Raw genomic sequence first — 11,954 nt, forward strand, 5'->3', positions numbered from 1 at the left:
CATAGAAACTAAGAACATTGGGTTAGCAAATGAAAATCAGAGCACTTCCTTTTCTTCTCTCTGAATTCAAGAACTCAAGAAATCCAATTTAGAAATTTGAATTCATCAAGAGTTTAAAGAATTTAAGCTGCCAAAGAGTATCAGAGATCCAAAAATCAGATTCAAAGCTCAACTTCTCAGCAGTAGCAAATTCAAACTCGCTGGATTAAGTTTCAACATTTGAGAGTTGAGGTAATTTCAGCTTAAATCATCAAGGTTTCATCTTGGAAGAATATATGCACTGAAATGATAGAAGCTCAAGGTCAGATTATTGTTGGTCATAATTAGCATTTAGAATTGGCACTAAACAGGGCCCGAATTGCTGTAAACAATTCCAGCAGTTACACTACAATGAGGTATTCATTGTAGTGGAGATTGGAAAACAAGATCTGAGTAAACCCCAACAGCAACAGTTGAGGCTGAATTACAATTCAGAAACAGTTCCAAATATTCAGTTTAAGGAATCAACTTCAAACTTCAATCAATTTCAAGGAAACAAAAGCTAATTCAAAATATCAGATTCAGAATTAGATTCTAACTTCTGGTTCATGTCCAGCTGCAACCATCTTCCCTGCTTGAATTCAAGATTAGAAAAGATAGACACAATTGTTTTGCTCTTCATTTCTAAATTCTAGGTTTTCAGACTTCAATTCATACTTTGAAATTTAAGGAAGTTTCGGATTGAATCATGGAGATCTCAGCTTAACAAAGGATCTCATTCAGTACTGAATAAACAGGAGCTCAAACTCAAGTTGTTTACTGGCAAGGAACAGCATAAAGATTTGGCACATAATCTGTTTTTTTCCCTTCTCTGTTAACATAGTTCAGAATTCCAGACCAGGAAATTTAAGGTTTTGAAACTCAAAGAAGCTTGGAAAATGTAAGACACCAATTGACAATGAGGAAATAAGGGCTTTATTTGCATCATTTACTGATCATAGGGTTACAAGAAAAGCTTGGCACACAAATGACACTCTGAATTCAGAACCTTCTCTGCAGTTTACAACTTGCAGTAATTCAGTAGCCATTTCAAATTCAGCAACTCCTCTCTTTAAGCTACTTTTTTTTTTCTTTCAGCCCTCCTGGTTGTGCTCTTGCAAAATAATGGAAAACAACTCAATTTGATTCAGCTGTTCAGCAGCTGATGGAACTCAGCTTCCAACCATTCCTGCACCCATCAGTTCCTCGTTTCAGATTACAACAACTGAATCTGATTTCAGAAATCAGATTCTATTAGTTCATTTCCCAACCAACTTGAGAAGTGTATCATATCGCATAGAATAAGAATCCAACGAGATTGATGCAACACCACAACAGCAATTCTGGAACTTGAAAATTTCCAGTTCTGCATTCTCAATCCTGGTTTCCCTCAGTTTTAAAAATTCCCAATACTTTATTCAGATGTGCTTCCCATTTTGTAGATGGTGCTTATTCCTTGATTAGCTGGGAAGATACACACGTCTTTATATAGTTGGAAAGGTAACCAAAATTTGGTTTCACAGCACCAGCATAGTTCAAAAATTAGCAATTCAAATCTGTCACTGCAACTCACAGTTTTGCAGAATTCACATTCTGCAGTAACCATCTTCTCCAAGGCTTTTGAGTCACTAGAAAATGAACTCATGGAATAAGATGTGAACACCAAATGACACTGCAAAACCTGGCTCAGTTTTGGTTCATTATTGTTCAGTAATCTGGAATGGGATGCCAGGAAATTACAGAGAGTTGTGCCTGCTGGAATTGTGGAGCAGATTTGTGATGTGCAGGTTTCTGAAGTTGAGGAGAGGTTTGGTGGTGCAGATTTAGTAGGTGGCTGATAAGTCAAGAGTTTCTGATTGTATTGTCTAGAAGTCATCCTTGGATGGTAAGTTCTCATTAAATTCTGCCTGGAATTGTATTCGGCAAGTGCATCAGCCGGCTGGCATTTTGGTCGCTGGTTGGAGTAAATTGCTTGTGCCAAATATTTTGGTGTTTGTATGGCGATTTTTGAAGCGGCGGTTGGATGTTATCCTACAACAAAGGGGAGTATGTTTAGCTTCTAAATGTTATTGCTGTGAATCGGAGGAGTCATGGGGGCATTTGTTTTTTCAAGGTGCTATGGGTAAGAAAAAAAAGGTAGATCCGTTACCTTAGCGGCTCCCCTAGTGTCGGCCCCACGGATATGGAGGGAGGTTCATGCAGGTACACAGGTCATAGGCGCATGGCGGGGTAAACCCCAGGTCATCAGTTCTTGAGAATCGACCCCTGGCCATTACGCCAGAGATACCATGCGTCCACCGTCTGCGCTACGCCCTGGGGGCATGGTGCTATGGGTAAGAAGGTTTGGTATTATTTTGCTCAGTTATTTTGGTGTTGGAAAGTTGGAGAGTGGGTTCCGATTGGTCTCATGGGGGGCATGTCAGAGAGGCTTTGCCTTTCTTGATTTTATGGCTTTTATGGTCTGCTAGAAATGACGCTAAGCATTGTGGATTAAAATTGGTTGTACCGAATATAATTTGGAGGATTACTCAGTACATTTTTTATGGTATGGCTGTTGGAATAATTAAGCAAAAGCATTGGAAGGGATTTGGCTCGGTAGCTAATTCTTGGGGAATTTTTGCAAGGGTCAGAGCTATAAATACAGTTTCAGTGGTGCATTGGAAGAAACCGATAGTGGGTGGCTTTAAGTTGAATACAAATAGATGGTTGCTCCAAGGGAAATCTGGGTTTATCTTCTTATGGTGTTATTGTTCGGGATCATGGTGGAAATATGGTTTTGGCACAGCATGGAACAATTGGTATGGGATTGAATGTTAGGGTTGAATGGATGGCTATTCTAAAAGGGATGGAGTTGTGTGTGATGAATAGATTTTTTCCTATCTGGCTTGAATTAGATTCTTTAGTGGCATTGAAGATTCTTCATTCTTCCTACATGTCTTGGAAGTTTCTAATGTGATCCTTAAAATCAAAGGTATTATGTGGAAGTATCATGTTCATTTTTCACATGTTTATAGAGAGGCTAATGCAGCGGTGGATTATCTTGTAAATAGAGCTTCCGATTTCGTTGGGGACATAATTTTGGATAGTCTTTCTATTGATAAGGAGCTTTTTGGGATTTGTAAATTGGATAGAATTGATTTTCCGTACTTGAGATTTTCGCGTAAATTAGTTTAATCTTGGATATTTCATTGATGGGTATCTTAAAAAATATGGTTGAATCAAGGAGATTGAGCTTATATGTTATGCAGTATTTGAAGATGTGGTGATGTATGGCTTATGCAGGTTTGTGAGTCATAAGCACATGGATTTTGTCTTTTGCTACAGGTTGCTTTCGTTTCATATTGTGAAGTGATTAACCTGATTTTATCGTGAAATAGGTATTAAAAGAATAAAGTAACTGAATTCATTCTACACTAATATAGCATAGGGATGACGCAGGTCGTCTCCCAACGAATGCAACAGTAGATGATAAACTCAGGATTGAATGTTATTACTTGATATTTTGAAGTTTAAATGGGGAGTTTGGGTTTTGGGTTCTAATACTAAGAAATGAAAAGCAATGCACGTGATAAGAACCTAACCTAGCCTAGACTACAATGGAAGAACAGGACAGACAACATGAAGAGAATAAAACATTTAATGATCCTAAAGCATGAAACAAAAGAAACCTATATCATTTAACAGAACCTAATCTGATCTAAACTAATTGCATCTACATGAAGAACAAGCATCAAAGAAACAATAAGCACTCAACTAACTAAAGCATTGCAAGAATTTAACGAACTTAAATGCAACAATCAGAGTAACACGAATGGTTGAGGAATTTCATCAGACACATTGAAAGCATCCTCAAAACAGACCCAGATACATGAAATCCGAAACATGGGGAATTCAAGTCAATTACAATTCAACCAACAATGAATTCATACCAGAATTAAAACATGAAAACAAGCAAGCAATTAATACATCGAAGAAGTATCGAATTTCAGAATGGAGCTTACAACCAAGCTAGGGCTTCTCCATGCTAAGATCGGATCAAGATCAAGCAGAATAACTCGGTGTTGATGATGATCGGGCAGAGCTTCAATCGGAGATGAATGCTGAAGATGATGGAATGACAGAACAGAATTTCAAAGGAAATGGTAAAACCCTATATCCTTCGTAACTCCGACCTTCTTCCTCTCATATCGGAACCGATCAGGGAAGAAGAAGGATGGCTTGCAGCTTCGCTGTTTCTTCTTCCTCGCCCGAAGTCGCGGCAGAGTTGGAAATCAGATGGTTGAAGTGGCGTCGCCGGTTAGCGACAGGTGGATGATGACCGGAGGAAGGGACGCCCTTGACCTCACTTGACCGCCAGCGGTGGAAGGTGGATCGGGTTCGCCGGAGCAGGATCGGGCCTCCTCTGTTTGACGCGAGCACTGTAATATGGAAGATTGACGGAAAACACGGTAGTTTCTCCCTTTTAAATTTGATCTCAGATCTGCACGGACGGCCCAGAATTCTCCAGATATGATCCAACGGCTGAATCGATTCAGATCTTGGATCTGAAACTCCAGATCTTGATAAATGGCTAGGATCTGCTCTCCCTTGACTTGGATGGACCATATCTCCAATAGATGGCTCAAATCTCTCCTGATCTTGGATTGACGGTCCAAATTACTTCAGAGTTTTATCTCTTCAATCAAGACTAGATTTGAGTCTAAATTTGATCTGATCTGATCGAGTCCTTAGCCCCTTTGATCCCCTACAAAGATCACATTCAAATGTTAGTCATAATTCCAAAAATAAGAGATAATGTACATTAAAATCTAAAAAAAGATATAAATCTTAACATGTGATATAAATGCAGATCTAAACACACAATCAACTCCAAAAACTGAAGTATAGGATCCTAAATAATGTGACAAAATGATCGTTATCAAATTCCCCCGCACTTATTCTTGCACGTCCCGAGCAAGCAAACAAAACAAAGAAACATGGAATAACTAAGCAAGATAAAAATCATCTCCATAATAATTTCCTAACAATACCTAGAAGATAATAAAAGAAATTTAACTAAGATCATTTAAAGATCAAAACAATCATAAGTACAATCCCTACAATAATGAATAAGCATGGTGATTTCAATCCATTTGAAATAACTAAGCAAGATAAAATTTCACCGGGTAAATGTACCTACTCTAACTCTCAAAATCATGGATGGAAGTGGAGCTCACTCAATACAACTTAATGACATTTCACTACTATAAGCTTGCTCATTTTCTAATTCTCCACCACCATAAAACATAACATATATGAATGAAAAGGATTTATTATGAATTTAAATGGAGTCAAAAAGCTGTTAAGTGAAGCTAACAAAATGGATAAGGGAAAAGAATAGATGAGAGAGTGAGAGTATTGGAAGAATAAACCTGATGAGTTAACCAATTTGATGTGAAAAGAGATGAATATTATTTGTCAATGATTAAACAAGAGATTAAGACTAACTCTCCTTCACTTTGATAACCACCCAAAAATCTTGGCACGCTATCTCTTCTCTTGATACTCTTCATGTGTCAGTCACCATTTATTATATGAACCACACAACTTACCAAATGAGTGCTACAATTCCCTAATTCCTGTATTCGAGAAAGCCCCTAAGTTGGGATCAAACTCTGCATTTCAATGATTCAATAACCATGCTCAAAAGGAATTCAGAATTACCACCATTTTCTAACATTCTGGTTTACAGAATCTGAATTCAGTAGCCATGCCCAGAATCTGAATTCAAGTAGTTCAAGGGTTGGGTCATGTGTAGGTTGTAAAAGAGTGGAGCTTCAATTCATACATCTCAAAATTTAAAAGGAACAGTTTCAGAAATTCACTGCTTCCTGAATTCAAAATTTTTTTTAAAAAAAATCTAGTCCCAAAACTTGGACTCTGATATAATTTGGTTGACTCATGAAGAACTCAGCTGGGAAGAATGTATCATTTGGCACTGAATTGATAGAATTTGAGATGTTGTCACACCTAATAACAATAGGAGGGTCAAGAACTTCGAATCCTAATTGCTTCAAACAAAACTGCAGATTATATGGAAAGTTGAATTTCAATTGGGAATCCTTCCATTCTACTTAACAGAATCCATTTACATGGGTTTGTAATTTGAAGTTCTGAAAGCAAGTGTCATTTATGCTCAAAAGGATGTTAATTCCTATGTGCAGGGACTCAACTAGTTGATGGATTTGTTTCAATGGAATTACAGAAATCAATTTTTGTTTTTGATAACAGAATTTCCTGCCCTTAAACAATTCAAAATCAGAGTTCAAAATATCGATCGTGTCATTCAGGAAATCATATTGATGGGGGTTCCAAATTTCGATAACCAAAAGATAACTGAATTTTTTTTTTCCTGTCATTCAAACTTCAGAGAAGAACATCCAGCAGAAACTCACTAAGTTGAGCTCCACAGGTTCCAGGATCTTCAGAATTTAGTTTCAGACTCAAGGTTAAAGAATTTCTGATTTTAAGACTTCAAAACTCAGATTCAGAGACCAGCAATACATTTGTATATTCTACTGCTAACACATCTTATGATGATTCTTAATTCCTGGAATATCAGGAATACCAATTCCAGAAACAGAATTTGAATCTGGTTTTGAAGTCTGCAGCTTAGACTTTAGTTTCAGATTGAGATTTCAAAGTGTTACCAGCTCAAGTTATACGGAGTTCAACTTGAAAGGGAGTATCATTTAGCACCGAAATGCTCAAAACTTAAATTCATAACAACACTGGTCAGGAGCAGCATAATGAATTGGCATAAATTTATAGACACTAAACTTCTGCAGTTCCTGCTGTGGATTATCCTTATTTGTTGATCAGCAAAGGAAATACTATCTTGTTGTATGGTTGGAGAGGTAAACAAAGTTGACTCCTTTGCCAATAATTCATGGCATTTTTCTTCAAAGACAATATCGGACATTCAGATATTCAAGTTAGAAATCAGATTTCTAGGAGTTCAAGAGGGTATCTCAGAAATTCAAATCTTTAGGTTTCAGTTCTTCCTAATATCCAGATTCTGTGTCAATACAGAATTTGACCATCACTTTACAATATTCTGATGTCTCAGGATCCTCTTGATAGATTCAAAAGGTCAATGACAAATACAGCACTTGAACTGTGATACAATACTGATCTTCACAGAAACTCACAGCAGAGCTTCCAGGTTTATAACTTAGCTTCAAGAATTTTGTTTCAGGATTCTGATTCCTCAATTCAGAATTCTAGCACTGAGCTAGATCCTGAAATCTGTAACCTTAAACCCATGGGTTCAGAATTAGGATTCCAGGAATGGTCAGTGTATCACCACATCACTTCAGTTCCACACTCTACTATAACAGATCCTGAAGCAATTCATTTCCAAGCTCAAAAACACTACTTCAGTTCCTGCAAATAACTTTCTGCATTCATAGGTTTCACAATGAAGGAACTTTGGTAACACTAAAACAACACCAGCAACAATAAGCAATCAAGATCCTTACTCTAATCCCTCAATGTTCACAGAACACACAACAAGAATTCAAATAGATGAAGAATCAAACCCGTTCCAACAGAAACCCAGTAAATTTTCTCTTTAAGCTCTACATGATTTTTTTTTAGCACTACAACCCAGCCAAAATCAGACTTCCCTACTTTTAAACTGCCCCAAACAGAACCAAGGACAAAAACATCAACATGTGGTTTAATTCCTGCTCCAAAAGCAGAATTCAACACCCATAAACCCTCCAAAGTCTTTAAAATCCTTGAGCATATCTTTTAAGATTCACACTAAAATAAGATCAAAAATCAAAGTGCATCCAATAGCCAGCCAACATAACCAACTTCATAAACCCCAAAAGCAATGATAGTCTCTTTCATAACTACTGAAACAAACTACACAGTTCACAGCCACAATCTTCTCATGAAGCCATCCAAAACTTTCAAGTTCTCCAACATATGCAAATCCTCCCCCATACTTAAAGTCTTGTCTGTCATCTAACAATCTAACTCATCACGATAATCAACCAAAACTCTCAATGGAAGGATGACAAAGCAAATATGGTGAGAGATAAAAATGTGGAGTGAATTATTCAACTAGCTTTTGAAAGGAAGATAGGGAAAGAAATATCCTTCATCATATTCCTGCACACATATGTTATTGTGATTTCAAAAAGAAGCAAAGGAAGTTCTAGAGTTTCAATTGGAATGAGTGCATATCACACAAAAAGATAATAGAGTATAGGCTTTAGGTAGTCCTCTCTAGGTAATTTTTCAACAATCAAACTCAATTAATCAAAATAGAATCCATCACGATATTAACCAATAGCATGCAAGTAAAGCATTCAATCATGTAAAATGACCTAAAAATTAATGGTCAAACTTGAAGAACTTTTATGATCCTCAAGGTACTACTAAGAATCACACATGGAGAATTTATTTAAAATCAATTGCTATATAGACCAAACAAAGTATAGGGAAGACAAAACAAAGTGTAAAATATGCAAACAAAGTATAAAAGTAAAGTATGAAGTAAAGAAAAACATAAAGTGAAAGGAAAAACAAAGAACGGACTCCCCTTTATTTCGGGTAGTTGAAGAAGATTTAGAAGTAGGAACCACGCTGGTAGTGGAATGATCCTTCTTGGTGGTTGGAGTCGGTTAAGGTTCAAAATCTAAGCTGGAGGTGGAATACTAAGAATTGACGTAACCACCTCTCCTTCTACCATTTTCTCCTTAAAAGTTCTCCCTGGAGGTTGTAGGCGGTTCAATTGAAGCAACCACTCTGGAAGTCTATGCAAATGGAAAGTATAAATCTCCTGCACGCGTGCAGGGTAAGAAAAAGATGAAATAATTTCAATCTCTATCAAGCATGTATCTAAAAATGAATTACAACCAACAAAATCAATTACTGGTACCTCTATGAAATTTTCTAATGAATCACAAGAAATACTAATCTTGTCATGTTGAAAGGTACCGGGAGGTTCTAGAATGGTGACTATGGTCTCCTCATCATCAAATAATAGCTCAAACTCTGCTCAGATGATTCTTGGGGTATATTGCTTTCAATGTGCAATTCCCTACACTTACATCATCAACATCTAGTTCAGGTGATTGTGCAACTGGGAGAGATGATTCTTGGAGTATTGCTTCCACTATGCAATCCCCTACACTCTCCTCATCATCAACATCAATACCTGCATCATCAACAACATCTGTAACAACAATATCAGTAGAGTCAGAAATCCTTATAACTACAGCATCACAATAAGAAATACTAGAGGAGTCTTGTGGAGTAATGGAAACGAGATCAGGCCTGTCAAAAACACTACAATCCCTCTTCCCAAGCACCTCGATATCAGTAGGAATGGTCTCATAAGCACTTATGGTAACCGGTTATCCATTTCCAAATTGTTGAGGATTGGCGGCCATGTTTTCCAAAAGTTTCATAGCTTCATTAGGAGTCTTGTCAATCAAGGCCTCTCTACTAGCTTTATCCACCATGTACAAATCGATCGGCAATAACCCATTATAAAAATGTAGAATAAGCAATTGATCAATGATCTGATGCTGAGGACAACTGGAGCAAAGTTCCTTGAATCTCTTTCAATATTCATGCAATGTCTCCTCCTTGAATTGTTGAATACCGCGAATCCTCTTCCGCATAGCTATAAAATCATTCTGAACTCTCTGTGGGCTTTGATATGCTGGATATGACTCAGTAAATTGACTATGTGCAACCTCGTACCTGAAATATGAATGATCCACCCCATTAGAATTATAGGTATTAGGAAATGACTCATACCTATTCTGCTGCTCCATAGGTAGGTAGTACTGATGTTCAGGCCGATAGAATCGAGTCTGAGGCTAATATAATATGGATCCATGGTCAAAGAAATTTCCTACTCTTACACTGAAACACTAGCAGATAAGATAAGATCAGAAGACACATGAACATATAAAATCAAACGCATGGATATATGAACATTAAAGCATTTACAACAATTTTTTTTTTTCAAATTTTTATGTAAAAAGAGAAAATCAATCCTATGTTATCAAACACCGCTAACATTCCCCGGAAACGGCGCTAAATTTGATCAACCCGATTTTATCGTGAAATAGGTATCAAAAGAATTAAGTAACCAAATTCATTCTACACTAATGTAGCATAGAGATGACTCGGGTCGTCTCCCAACGAATGCAACAGTAGGTGATAAACTCAGGATTGAATGTTATTGCTTGGTATTTTGAAGTTTAAATGGGGAGTCTGGGTTTTGGGTTCTAATACTAAGAAATGAAAAGCAATGCACGTGATAAGAACCTAACCTAGCCTAGACTACAATGGAAGAACAGGAAAGACAACATGAAGAGAATAAAGCATTTAATGATCCTAAAGCATGAAACAAAAGAAACCTATATCATTTAACAAAGCCTAATCTGATCTAAACTAATTGCATCTACATGAAGAACAAGCATCAAAGAAACAATAAGCACTCAACTAACTAAAGCATTGCAAGAATTTAACGAACTTAAATGCAACAATCAGAGTAACACGAATGGTTGAGGAATTTCATCAGACACATTGAAAGCATCCTCAAAACAGACCCAGATACATGAAATCCGAAACATGGGGAATTCAAGTCAATTACAATTCAACCAACAATAATTCATACCAGAATTAAAACATGAAAACAAGCAAGCAATCAATACATCGAAGGAAGTATCGAATTTCAGAATGGAGCTTACAACCAAGCTATGGCTTCTCCATGCTAAGATCGGATCAAGATCAAGCAGAATAACTCGGTGTTGATGATGATCGGGCAGAGCTTCAATCGGAGATGAATGCTGAAGATGATGGAATGACAGAACAGAATTTCAAAGGAAATGGTAAAACCCTATCTCCTTCGTAACTCTGACCTTCTTCCTCTCATATCGGAACCGATCAGGGAAGAAGAAGGATGGCTTGCAGCTTCGCTGTTTCTTCTTCCTCGCCCGAAGTCGCGGCAGAGTTGGAAATCAGATGGTTGAAGTGGCGTCGCCGGTTAGCGACAGGTGGATGATGACCGGAGGAAGGGACGCCCTTGACCTCTCTTGACCGCCAGCGGTGGAAGGTGGATCGGGTTCGCCGGAGCAGGATCGCGCCTCCTCTGTTTGACGCGAGCACTGTACTATGGAAGATTGACGGAAAACACGGTAGTTTCTCCCTTTTAAATTTGATCTCAGATCTGCACGGACGGCCCAGAATTCTCCAGATATGATCCAACGGCTGAATCGATTCAGATCTAGGATCTGAAACTCCAGATCTTGATAAATGGCTAGGATCTGCTCTCCCTTGACTTGGATGGACCATATCTCCAATAGATGGCTCAAATCTCTCCTGATCTTGGATTGACGGTCTAAATTGCTTTAGAGTTTTATCTTTTCAATCAAGATTAGATTTGAGTCTAAATTTGATCTGATCTGATCGAGTCCTTGGCCCCTTTGATCCCCTACAAAGACCGCATTCAAATGTTAGTCATAATTCCAAAAATAAGAGATAATGTGCATTAAAATCTAAAAAAATATACAAATCTTAACATATGATATAAATGCGGATCTAAACACACATGGAGAATCACACATGGAGAATTTATTTAAAATCAATTGCTATATAGACCAAACAAAGTATAGGGAAGACAAAACAAAGTGTAAAATATGCATACAAAGTATAAAAGTAAAGTATGAAGTAAAGAAAAGCATAAAGTGAAAGGAAAAATAAAGAACAGACTCCCCTTTATTTCGGGCAGTTGAAGAAGATTTAGAAGTAGGAGCCACGCTGGTAGTGGAATGATCCTTCTTGGTGGTTGGAGCCGGTTAAGGTACAAAATCTAAGCTGGAGGTGGAATACTAAGAATTGACGTAACCACCTCTCCTTCTACCATT

General features: G+C 37.5%; 1 long non-coding RNA gene across 1 annotated transcript; it reads right to left on the minus strand.

The window, feature by feature from the left end:
- Positions 1-3,821: 3,821 nt before the first annotated feature.
- Positions 3,822-11,420, minus strand: LOC122043025. Its single transcript, XR_006129425.1, has 3 exons — positions 10,779-11,420; positions 8,951-9,780; positions 3,822-8,851 (listed from the first exon to the last, which is right to left on the minus strand). It is a non-coding gene; the product is annotated as an uncharacterized LOC122043025 (long non-coding RNA).
- Between the last annotated feature and the right edge of the window lie 534 nt (positions 11,421-11,954).

The sequence above is a fragment of the Zingiber officinale genome, chromosome 2A (assembly GCF_018446385.1).
Source record: "Zingiber officinale cultivar Zhangliang chromosome 2A, Zo_v1.1, whole genome shotgun sequence".
NCBI classification, from domain to species: Eukaryota; Viridiplantae; Streptophyta; class Magnoliopsida; order Zingiberales; family Zingiberaceae; genus Zingiber; species Zingiber officinale.